This window comes from Rhinolophus hipposideros (genome assembly GCF_964194185.1).
Source record: "Rhinolophus hipposideros genome assembly, chromosome: 7".
Lineage (NCBI taxonomy): Eukaryota > Metazoa > Chordata > Mammalia > Chiroptera > Rhinolophidae > Rhinolophus > Rhinolophus hipposideros.
In genome coordinates, this window is record NC_138053.1 from 1,708,988 (window position 1) to 1,721,185 (window position 12,198).

General features: G+C 46.5%; 1 protein-coding gene across 1 annotated transcript in view; it reads left to right on the top strand.

The window, feature by feature from the left end:
- The first annotated feature begins 4,205 nt into the window (after positions 1 to 4,205).
- The window catches only part of CALN1 (calneuron 1), a 583,103-nt gene continuing 575,110 nt past the window's right edge, over positions 4,206 to 12,198 (top strand). The window contains exon 1 of the mRNA XM_081053080.1: positions 4,206 to 4,317. The gene's annotated coding sequence lies outside the window, so the exon portion shown is untranslated. The remainder of the gene's footprint in view (positions 4,318 to 12,198) is intronic.

The window sequence follows — 12,198 nt, forward strand, 5'->3', positions numbered from 1 at the left end:
CTATTTGCAAACCCTTTGGACCCTTGATCTTCAGGGCAATAGAGCAAAACCCAGATTCACTGGTGATTCAGGAAAGCAGAGCTCCATGCCCTGCTGAAAGGGGTGAGGGTGGTGGGAAAACACCCATACCAAATCCACCCACCAGGTAAACGTGGCCATGGAGGATGACCCATGATATGTCAGAGAACAGGGCCTAAGAACTGACAGGAAGTTAGATCTGGGACTCAGGGGAGACTTCAACCAAGACCTTATGTTTACAGTCGATCCCATGTGTTCGCAAAAATCTCATGGGGTGGGAAATGCAGGGATTTTCATCTCTACTTTACCACCCACAGAATGAGATGGACATCTTTCTGTCTTCATGGGAGAAAGCTGTAAACTGGCATTTGACTTTGGCGCTTTCATAAGCTGCTAGCTCCAAGTCTTGTGTGCTCATATTCCATGCACATGAAAGCCACGCCGTGTTGGACTGCTTTTTCTTTAAATGGGACCCTATGCATTTCTTTTGATTTAGCAACTCATGGGCAAAGCTAGAAGAGCAGTTATGTCCAGGAGGCCTGTAGTCCTTGCATCTGGCTTGGTCTCCTTCTGCAGGTAAGGATGCAGTGAAACAATTCTAGAAAATTTGACTAATATGAAGAAAATGAGAAAAGTTACAAGTTATTACTTGTGTATTATTCCAAACGATTTATTTATTGAACAGACTTTCCCTTGCTAATAGGCCATTAGTGACTACAGATTGTTGACATTTTATTAGAACTTCACAGGTGTGAGTTTTATAAATTTTGCATTTTACACTGGGGAGCTAAGCTCGCTTAGCTTATTAATGTGGAAATATATCCTCCAGTTCCTTTAAACCAAAGTTTGTTGGGGAACGAGCCTGTACCAGGCACTAAGAATAGAAAGGTAAAGGACACCTGGCCCTACATTTACAGAGTGGAAGACCGTCATATGGGAGGAAAAATGGATGTACAGTGTGGTGATTGCTAAAGGTGAGGTCCTTGGTAAAAGGTTTCCCAGAGAATGTAACATCTTAGTAGGGCCTTGATGCCTAAGTAAGAGTTCACTAGGGCAGCAAGGAAGGACATTCCAGGCTGGAGGAACGCATGTGCTAAGGCCCAGAGCTGTGTAAGGCTGGCCTCTTATGGGAGTTGTGAGTAGTTTTGTGTGGCTGTAGCTGTAGTTTCATGTTAATTAGAAGGGGACCTGGAAGAGATGAGCGGTAGTAAAAGGTAGATTGGGACCAGCAGCTTACAAAGAGCCTGTTAGGTAGATTAAGGAGTTTGATTTTATCTCAAACATCATGAGTGGCAAAAGTTTTGTATTTTAGAAAGATTGAGCCAATTGTGCTCCAATTGTAAACCCTTGTTCAAGTTTCCTTCATGGTTTACTTGGGTTGTACAACAGATTCCTTAGCAATCCCATATAGATGAAGGGTCTTTGATGAAGGCACTTCTCTCCTCCTGTCACAATCCAGCTTAGCCCAGTAACAGCTTCCTTTCTCCCTTACCATGAAGCCAGCCGGCTTCACGAGCACCCCTTGCTTACCTCTCCATCTGATCATGAACCAGCCTGGCCGCTTGATCAGCGCTGGCTGTCTTCCATTCCCTGTCGTTGCCTGGTGACTTACAGTCTGGTCTATCTGTCAGGAGCAAAATTTGCCCCATCCCACCATCCATACTTACTTATCTTCCAAGTCCTGGCTTCACTGCCACCTTGGGAGCCTCCCCGAGCCCCAGTGGGTCATCCTACAAGGAGAACCAGCGGTTGTGTCATGTGCTTCTCGTTTGTCGCTTTTGTCTCCTTTGCAGTTGTTTGACTTTGTTTTTCTGCAAGCTCCTGAGCTCCCCTAGGGCTGGCTTCATCTTACCAGGCTGCCACCATTTCTCCGGTGCCTGGCAGAACACTGGGCACTATTTGTGATGGATGGAGGTAGGGGATTCATTTAGAAATTTCTTTAGAAGACCAGATGAGAGATCAAAGGGCTTGAGTGAAGACAGAGGCAGTGGAATGGAGAGGAGGGGCTACATACAGCCTTATCTATAGGGTAGCACACACTGGATGACACTCGATATGGCGTCCTGGGAGAGTGGGAAGCGGTAAAGATGATGATGTGAGGGACTGCAAAAACATTTTGTGCTCTCTCCCTGCATTGCTCCCCTTGCCCGTAGAGAAAGGAGCAATTTTGCTCCCTATGATTTTTGCCTTTCTGCCAGCCCCTCTGTACAACAGCTTCCCCAAAGGAAGAGGACTTGCTGATTAATCACAAGTCTGAGCCCGGACCTGGATTAGCAGGCACAGTCTGGTCCCTGTGCTCAGGAAGTTCACAGCCACGCACAGTCACTTTGTTGCTCTTCATTTTTGCAGATAGCCCACCTGGACAGGTGCTGCTAAGAGTAGGTCTTGCTGCTCCTCTCTATCTGCGTCTGGGCGGATGTCAGGCCAATGCTTGTCCTCAGGTTTTATATCATCAGACACTCAGTATGGAGCAGAAGACACCAGTGTCCTCCCTTGAACTTCCCAGCCTAGGACACCTTGTCCATGCTCTGCCCAAGGGGCCTTCGTTCTCATTGGGCTGTTCTCAGAACACAGACTCCCATCGGGATGAAATGAGTGATGAATTAAGGCTCCCCAATTCCCCAATAACCTACACTGTCCAGATTCCAAAATATCAGCGAAATGTACTAACTACCTAATGCACCTAACATAGCCAAGTAATAAGCAGAATGATAATGTGAACGTTAGCCAGAGCCGTTCCCTGCTGGGCTGGTGTTCAGTTCCGTTCTCATTTGAGGTTGACTTCTTGAATTGCACCTTAACATTCTTTTGGTTTGAATTCAATGGATAAAAATTAGATTGGGAGTATTTTTTTCTTTTTGATAGTGCAAATTTGGTATAATAATCACAAATATGTAATATGAGGATGTGCCAATGGGCTCCAACCTGCAGAGTGATATTAAAAACTTTACTCTCTCTTATATTTTCTTTTAATCTGTAAATGTTAACATTTATATACTAAAATATGTAATATGTGCCAGAATGTTCAGATTATGACTTGATCATGACTATCAAAACACTCCAGTTTGGGATCTCCAAGGAAAATTCTTTCCAGTCAGGAAAACAAAACCATACTAGATGTTTCAAACAGATGGCATTTAATACAGAGAATTAGTTACACAGGAATTACAAAGCTGAAATAACCCAAGAATTATTAATAATTGTAAGAACAACTACTATTGCCTAGGGCTGGGGCAACAGAAGGGAAGAGGCGGTCTCACCTGGCCTAGGAGGGGCCGTGGGGGCTGGAGCTGTAAAATACAAGTGTATGGGGAGGTCATTGGGCTGGCTGCAGGTCATGTGCCTTTACATATGGGTGTGTGGAAAGTGGGCATGTGTGTACATGGACAGGCGTGTGTATAGTGGCAGGCATGTATTTGTGCATGGTCAGGCACACGTGTTTACATGGACAGATGTGTGTGTAGTGGCAGGTGTGTGTGTGTGCATGGGCAGGTATGTGTGTACCTGGGCATGTGTGTACATGGATATACATGGGTATATATGTGGGCAGATATGTGTGCACATAGGCAGGCTTGTGTGTGCATGGGAAGACGTGTATGTGGGCAGACACGTGTGCATGTGGGCAGGAATGTGTTTATGTAGGCAGACATGTGTGTGTACATGGGCAGACATGCGTATGCATGAACAAGCATGTGTGTATATGGGCAGGACTGTGTGTGCATGGGAAGACATGTATGTACATAGCCAGGCATGTGCGTTCACAGGCAGACGTGCGTGTGCAACTGACATGGTGGCTGCCACCCAGCAGTTCTCTAGGAGAGGAGCAACACAGCAGAAACCACACTTGCCTGGGCACTGTCCACCTAACTCCGTATCTGGAGAGGGTATTTGCACCTGAGGAGCCCAGCCTCATTTCCTGGTCTGGGTGACAGCATGCGGGCCATTGTTGCCCTGTGCTTCTGATTCAAGCCATGTGGACTGTGGTCCCCAACCTTCCTGCTGCACTTTTCCACCTTCACAGCTCTGTCTCCTTGCTGAAGTGAGAGGTCTGCAGGGCGCTGTTCCAGCAGCAGCCACGGCAGCAGCAAGAGCAGCACCGGCACCCTCCAAATTGGGACTCTAGCCCTTTAAATCTGCTCAGTTACCAAAAAAGAAGAGGCATCAGACCCTGTTAATTAAAGCTCGCCCTGGACCATCGTTCTGAGGAGCTGCAGTGCTCCGCTCCTTCCTGATGGCTTAGAGATTCTCCTTAACTCCCACCCATGGATCTTGGAGAATTTCCCCTGAGATCAGCAGGAGGTATGATCCTTGTCGATGGCACTCTGGGGCTTGTGTGGCTCTAAATCAATAATACAACTGACTGCATGGACGCTGCCTGGCCCTCCTTCCTTTCCCTCTTCCCCTCTGCCTCCTCTCCAATTCCCCAGCTTGTGTTTAGTTGAGACAAATCAAGTTTTTATGGGTTTCGGAGGAAGGGGAGGGGTCAAGGGGTCTGGAGGTAGCTCCCAGTGTGTTTGTTTTGGTCCTGGCTTCACCCAGCTGCCCACGGGCTTGGAGGAGCCAGGGAACATTTTCCTTCAGGCTTGGGACCATGCAAAACTAGCTCCTCCTGGCTGAGTCCCTTCTCTCAGCTTAGCATGAAAAGGACATAACCCTGACTTGACTTACTCCTTAAATCAATGAGCTCCCACTTGGTCAGTCTGAAGATGGCCATGCGGCTGTCCCCTTCTGTTATTGGAAAACTCAGTGCACACAACTTTCCCTGTGTACGTTGTCCCAGCAGGCACACCTGTCCTCCAGTCTCCCCTCCCCTCCACTTTGAATGCTGCGAGATTCGCGATTAAAGCGCTTGTGCTGCGGGAGTTCAGGAGTTCATAACCCTTTCCTTGCGCCTGTTGAGGAAACCCACTTCTAGCCGAGTCTGAGGTTCTGTTGCAAAGAGTTGTTTTTATTCAGGAATCTGCTCTAGCTTGGCAGACAGAGGGAGGAGATTTATCTTTCTTTATACTGCATTTTGTAAATTGTACTTGAGCCCAGAGAACATCTATCTGCAAATCCTTCATTGATTTGTTTTTGCCCCCACAGCTTCCTTCTGGGTGAAATGTTCTTCTCGAGTCATCCCCAAAGGAAAGGTTTACTTTCAGTCAGTGTGACATGGCTTCACAGCGATCCCTGAAGGCCAGGTCCTGGCAGAGGGAGCCATTTTTATTGTTCTGAGTAGCAATCCCCAGAAGCCTGGAGCAAGTGTCCATGTGCCTTGAGAGGGGGCTTCCAAGGTCTTATAAGCCCCTGCCCACCCTGCCCCAGTAAAGCAGCTTAGGCGGGAAACACTTGTATTGATTTTCCTAGGGACTTTAAAATACTTGGGATGATTAACACCGTTTCTGAAGTCTTGAGAGGGATCTCAGCCAAAACACAGCTTGCAAGAGTGGGGTTTCCCCCAAAGTTATTGCCTGCAGAGTGGTAAACTGTTTGCACAAACAGTACTTATGGTGTGTGCAGTAAATCCTTTCCTGGCCCCCAGCAAAGGATGGGAACTTTCTCTGGGTGAATGTCTGGGAAGTCAGCATCTCTGCCTCCCAGACACTGTGGGTGCAATGTGATTTATACTCTCAGAATTATAAAACTCAGCCGTGACAGAAACGCTTTGGTTAGGAGAGACTATTCAAAGCCTACAAATGAAGCACTGGATAGAATTCCTAATCACTGTGCCCATTGGTAGATTTGTGTGATAATATGAAGATTCTGAGGGAGGCAGCCAGGGAGAGAGATGTGTCCCTCAAACAAAAAGCCACCGGGGAAGCAGGATGAGGAAAGCCCCAGCGGAATGAGGAGAGGAAGCCTATGGGGGCAGCGTGCTGGGTTTGGCGCTCTCTTCCAGGTTTGCTTTCAGCTGGTCTGTGAATGGTATCTCAGGGTCAGGCTCTCCCCTGCAGTTGGGGACGTAAGTAGGACTGTAGTTGTGGTAGGCAGGGTGTCTACCTGAGCTCATCGACAGAGGGTTCAACCCAGGAGCTCCTTTCATAGCTATTCTCCCCGTACCCCTTTGGGGACTAAACATCACATCTCTGCCTCTCCAGTACTATTGCTCAAGTGTCATCACCCTTCTTCCTCCAGAAGAAACTGGGTGACACAAAATCCCTCCTGGGCCCGAGAGAGGCCTGGGCTGGATGTCACTAACTGTGGCCTTGGACTGGTGGGACCTATGAACAATAAGGAAATAAGTAGACTGTTCCTTTGTGTCAATTTTTCTTTTCAACTTAATGATGTGTGTATGCGTTTTGTTTTTAATTTACTGGATGGTTGCTGATTTTTCAAGAGCTGTAAATAGATCCCAAAGGAGTTTGTTTAGACCTGGCAACTTTGTACAGTTTTGTGGTCCATGGGTATTCTTTTCATGGCCGTAGGGGGCAATCCCTTTACCAGCGTGGTGGAGGGGAAAGGGCATGGCCTTCAGGAAATGACAGACCTGTACTGGAATCTCAGCTCCACCACTTCTTGTGTGTGGCCTAGGCCGGTTATCTAATTACCTGAGCCTCAGTTTCTTTATCTGTAATATGTAAAGTTGTCAGGATTAAATGGAATAATTTGGCTAAAGTCTGTGCACACAGCAGGTACAAAAGAAATTTTCTTCTGGAACCATTTAAATGGCTCCACTGGCTCCTTCACTGACCACTAGACTCTACCTTCTCTGAGGGCAAGGACAACCCCTTCTGTGTCATCACACCCCTCCCAGTGGCTAGTACAGGCCCTGGCATGGCGCTGAAATTTCATAAAGCTTTACTGAACGTCGGCATGAAGGTCTGTGGACATTTAACCTTCAAGAGAGGAGATTTTTAATGATTAGTGAAACCACTTCTCACTCAGTTTACTTAGGAAATACAGCTGAGCCAGAGAGATCAAAGAGTCCCATGACTGTAATACATTTGGACTAAAATATGTTCTTTAGTGACTGTAGTAAAAACGTCCCCTACACTGGGGCCTGTACCCCGTGCCTGTGACTCCAGGACTGTCCCTGAAGCCATGCTGAGTGCCAAGAGGACTTCTGCCTTCCCTCACCATGTTCTATTTTCCCTTTTTCATGCTTTGAAGAAGAGAAGAGGCTCTGAAAAGGGAAATCAGCTCTCAGTGGGAGGAGGCACTTACCCTGTCACACGGGTGTGTAGAATAAGTCAATCAGTATATTAGTCAATTAATCAATAAGTTGGTCTGTATATAGACAGTACCTATTGGAGAGAGGCATTGATTTAATAAATATATATGAAAAGTGGATATAATAATAACAACTAATATCATTACTACCATCTAATACTCACTGAAGGTCTTCTTGGCTAAGGCCTGGGGGTACCGACCCAAGAGTGACAGAACATCTGCTCCCAAGTAGGGGACAGAGGAGTACACAGTGTGCCCTGCAGACTGGTACAGGCGATGACAGGCAGGAGTGCAGTCTGCTGGGGAAGCACAGCTGTGGGGCCTAGCTTAAGCTGGGCTCAGGGAAGGCTTCTTGGGCTCAAGTCACTCAAGTGAGTCCCAAAAGACGTCGCTTTGGAAGAGTGTTATTGGAAGAGGAGGTAGCACAGCAGAGCCAGAGGTGGAAAAGCCACTTTTGGGCATTGTGTGTAACTCTCCCCAGCTGTGTTCAGGAGGACAGTGTGGAGGGAGAGGAGACCGAGAGGAGGGCAGGGGACAGATTCCACAGGGCCTTAGGTGCCTGAAAATGAGACTTTATTATTAGGGAGAAAAGAGTCACTGAGAAATTTTAAGCAAGAGAATCACTTGGGAAGACCGAATCCAACAAATCTGAATTGAGCATTGAGTTTATGCATGTCCTAGGCTCTGAGGATACATGGTGAATAAATCAGACAGAACTCTTATGGAGCTTCCAGCCAGCAGGGAAGACAAAAATAAGCAACAGAAAGGTGGCCTGTAAATTGCAAATGGCATGTTAGGGAGAGCAATAAAGCAGAAGGGAAGCTAGGGTGCAGGGAGAGGGATGGGCTTGGGTACGCGACCTAAGGGGAGAGGGAGAAGGCAGAGCTAGAATAACAACTCTTGGAGGGTTGTCAGAACCTTGGATCTGCTTTGAGTGAGATAGAAGTTAGCTCTGGGTTCTGAGCAGAGGAGAGGGGTTTTAAAGTGGTTCTAACTGTTGTGTTGAGAAAAAATTGTGGTGGCAAGGGTGAAGCAGGAAGGTCAGCTAGGAGGTGAATAAAAAATCCCAGGGAGGGGATGGTAGCTGGACGAGGGGGAAGAGTGGAAGTGAGAAAAGTGCTAGGATTCTGGCTTCTTTTTTCTATTCTATTCTTTTCTTTTTTTCCTTCCTTCCTTCCTTCTCTCTCTCTCTCCCTCTCTCTCTAATGGAATTTGTTGATGGGTTATATAGTTGTGTGAGAGAAAGAGATGAGTCAAGGATGACTCAATCTTTTTTACCTCCAGTGGGGATGACTGTCTGTAGAGCAAGTTAAGGAGAACATCAGGAGTTTGGTGTTTGTCATGTTCACTTTGAGATACCTGTTGAGCATTCCAGCAGAGACACTGAGCAGGCAGTCCTGAGCTCACAGCAGAGATCTGGGTGGGGGCCAGAGCCTCAGGAGCCTCAGGATCCAGATGGTATTGAAAGCTGTGTCAGATGAGATCATCAGGAGATGGATGATGGATGGAGAGGACTGAGGACTGAATTCAGAGGCATTACAACTATTTACAGGTTAAAGACAGGAGAAGAAACCTACCAGGGAGACTAAAGAAGAATGCCTCTCCTATGATAATTTACCCCCTTCCTGGCTTCCCCTCCCCTCCCCTCCTCTCCCCTCCCCTCCCCTCTCCTCCCCTCCCCTCCCCTCTCCTCCCCTTCTGTCTCCTCTCCTCTCCTCTCTTCTCCTCTCCTCTCCTCTCCTCTCCTCTCCTCTCCTCTCCTCTCCTCTCCTCTCCTCTCCTCTCCTCTGCTCTCAGTGAGGTTCGTAAATCACTCACCCCATTTTCAGCTTATCCTTTTCTCCTGGTTTCTTCCCACCTCCTTAAAGATCTGCTCAGGTCTCTCATCTTAAAAATAATGCTTCCTTGACTCCTAAGTGCTCCATTTGTGTTTACCCTATTTTTCTCTTTTCCTTTACAAATAAACTTTTCTTTCTTTTAGCGTTAATCAAACAATTACTATTAATATATGCCAGGCATGAAGGATGTAGAGTCAAAAAATAGACTGCATCCTACTTGAAAGAATATCTATTTACTTCTACCATTTCTACTTTCATAAAGCATATTGGACGTGTATATAAAATGGAATATAAAATATATAATCAAAAACTGAGGATAAAAATTTTGTACCAAGGAAAATACAATTTAGAATAGAAGAGCAAGATCAAAAAAAAAGATGAGATAGAATGCATAAAGATGAAATGGTAGTATAAGAATATAATTGAGCCATCAATCTGATCAGAACTTCCTGGTCAGAAAAAGGAAAATGGAAATTCCTTTAAAAATTTTCCTGAAGTATAATATACATCTAAAAAGTTCTTATATCATAATTACATGGCCCCATACCTTTTTACAAATGGAACACCCTATCTCACCAGCACCCAGACCAAGAAATAGGACATTGTTCAACATTATTCATACCCAAAGCCCTCCCTTTGTCATCATTTCCGCTCAGTATTTGCCACAGGGACTGATATGACCAATTTGACTGTTTCAAGCTTTTTGGGAATTACTTTTTGAGTTTCATGGTCCATGAGATGATATGCAAGGAAAACAAGTTTTCTGGCATTTAATTCTAAAAGAATATTTTCTTCTGGAGTTTCATTTAAGAGACACTGAAAAAAATTAGACTTTACCTCATCTATTTCCATATTTTGGATAACAAATACATATGTGTGTATGTAATGAAATACAAAATATAAAATTAGAAACTAACTATAAAAAAGGATAGTTATTTAGCATCATTTGAAGCCTGACAAAGGACAGAGGTAGAACCTGGAGAAGACGGTGTGTTAGATGCCAGAGAGATCAAGTGGAGCTGGGGAGTGACCCTGGGGTTTGGAAAGTAGGAGGCAGCTGGCACAGTTTCCTGGAGTGATGGAGGCAGAAGCCAGATCGAAGGAGGTCAAGAATGGAATTGGAGCTTTGAAGTGATGGCTTTGAGTGGAGATCTCCATTTCAAGAAGGCCCCTTCTCACAGATTGGCGAGAAAGGATGGTTGGCAAAGAGAGGCATAAAACTTAAGGAAGTGTTTTGTTTATTTCTCAATAGAACAGGAGAGACTTAATCATGTTCTTGGAAAAATAGGTAGTCAAGAGAGAGGAGAGAGATAAAGGGGAGAGAAAAGAAAAAGAAACAAGGACCTAGATAAATTCTTATACTGCACGTACACACACACACACACACACACACACACTCAGACACATACACTCAGACACACACACACTCACACTCACAGACAGACACACACACACACACACAATCTAACTTGGTTTCTCCCTCTCTAACTTTTTCTGGTCGTGGGCTCCTTTCCTTGCCATCGTTATCCTTTGTTTTGAAGCCAAGATGGCCCTTAGTAACCACACATTTTGTGGGGGGCCGCTCTAAAATGTGATCCAATTTGGCCTCACCCTAAAGGGAGAGACACTGTGGGGTATCTGCTGGATTTTATTTCAGCCATCTGTCCCAGAATGTCAGGGCTACAGGGGGCCTTAGCGAGTGTACAGTCTGTGTCCTTATTTCCAAATGAGGACACTAAGGCTCATGTTTTCCCATCAAGGTAGAGACAGCAGCTCCAGAGCTAATCCCCAGATCTCTAACAGCTTGAGCATAGCTTCAGTAGGCATTTCCAGAACTATCCCTGTTGATCCCTTAAACTTGAGTGTTTCTCAGCTTCAGCATGAATCCAAATCACTTGGAGGGTTTGTTAAGACACAAATTCCCTGGGCCCTACCCCCAGAATTTCAGATTTCGCAGGACCAAGGTGGGGCCAAGAGTTTGCATCTCTAACAGCTTCACAGGTGATATAGACACTAATGGTCCGGGGGCCACACTCTGAGAACACTGCTAGAAGGTGCTGGTGCAAGGGGCCAGGGAGGGAGGCAAGAGGAAGGAGGAGGAGGGAGGAAAGGTGGACCTGGCTCCTAGGAGCTTTTCCTTTGGGTTGCTCTCATTTCCCTCACGTGAGGCCTGCGTGGGGTGGGGTGGCCAGTTGCCAGCCCTGAGAAGATGAGCCATTCCACCTTCCAAGCTCCAAAGATCCCAGGAATGCAGTGGGGCAGGCTGTACTGAAGCTAATCCTGGCAGAGTCAGGCTGTTGTTAAACACGCACAGTCTGGGCTATTACAGCCCCCCTCCTCCTGTGGGGACAGAATCACAGGGAAACCCGCTGGTCTGCCCAGGCTGGGGCTCAGAGATTCCACTCCACTTCCAGCAAGTCTGAGAGCTGCCTCCCCTGCCAGTCTCCCACTGAGGGAGGAGTGCCTTTCTGGGTGTGACCCAAGGTTTTTCTTCCGCATATTCCATTATCTTGGTGCTCAGAGCATATGCCAAGTGAGTTCTGTGTCTCTGGCAGGTTATTACGCATTGAATTAGTGTGCTGAAATAAAAACTATAATAAAGCTGTACCAGACTCTTAAATTGTTAAAATTTATTATAAAATGTGCATAGTTATTAACCGATTTTCACTTGTGTGTGTTTGCCTGAGCCTGAAGGCAAAGAAGATGAAAAGTGACTCTGTCAAAGGGAGACCAGCAGTTGGCTCCTGGTGTTCTGCAGAATCCCGGTGGGGTAGCAAACTCCCAAATTCATGGAGCGCATGCTGGCCTCTCCCTGATGCTGATGCCCAGGCCTGCAAGGCATGGTCCCAGGGCCATCTGTCCCCTTCCAGGAGGTCCTAGAGGAAGCGTGCATAGATGGGACCTTGCGTTTCTCCAGTGTTTACGCTCAAGGCCCGCTTACTCACCCTCTCTAATCCTGGGACCGAATGTTCAAGCTTGAGCTCAGGAGAGCTGCCGCAGATGGGCTCCACACTTTCTCTTCTGCATATCCGTAGGCCTGTTTCCTATTCTGCCTTTTGGGAACGAGATGAAGGTGCCAAATTTTCCTCAGCTCAGTGAAGGCTGCTTCCTGATTGGCCCTTCACTGAAGAGCTGGTCACTGGCTGTCCAGGTCTCCCGAGCATGCTCCAGAAATGAGGTTAGCGCCTTT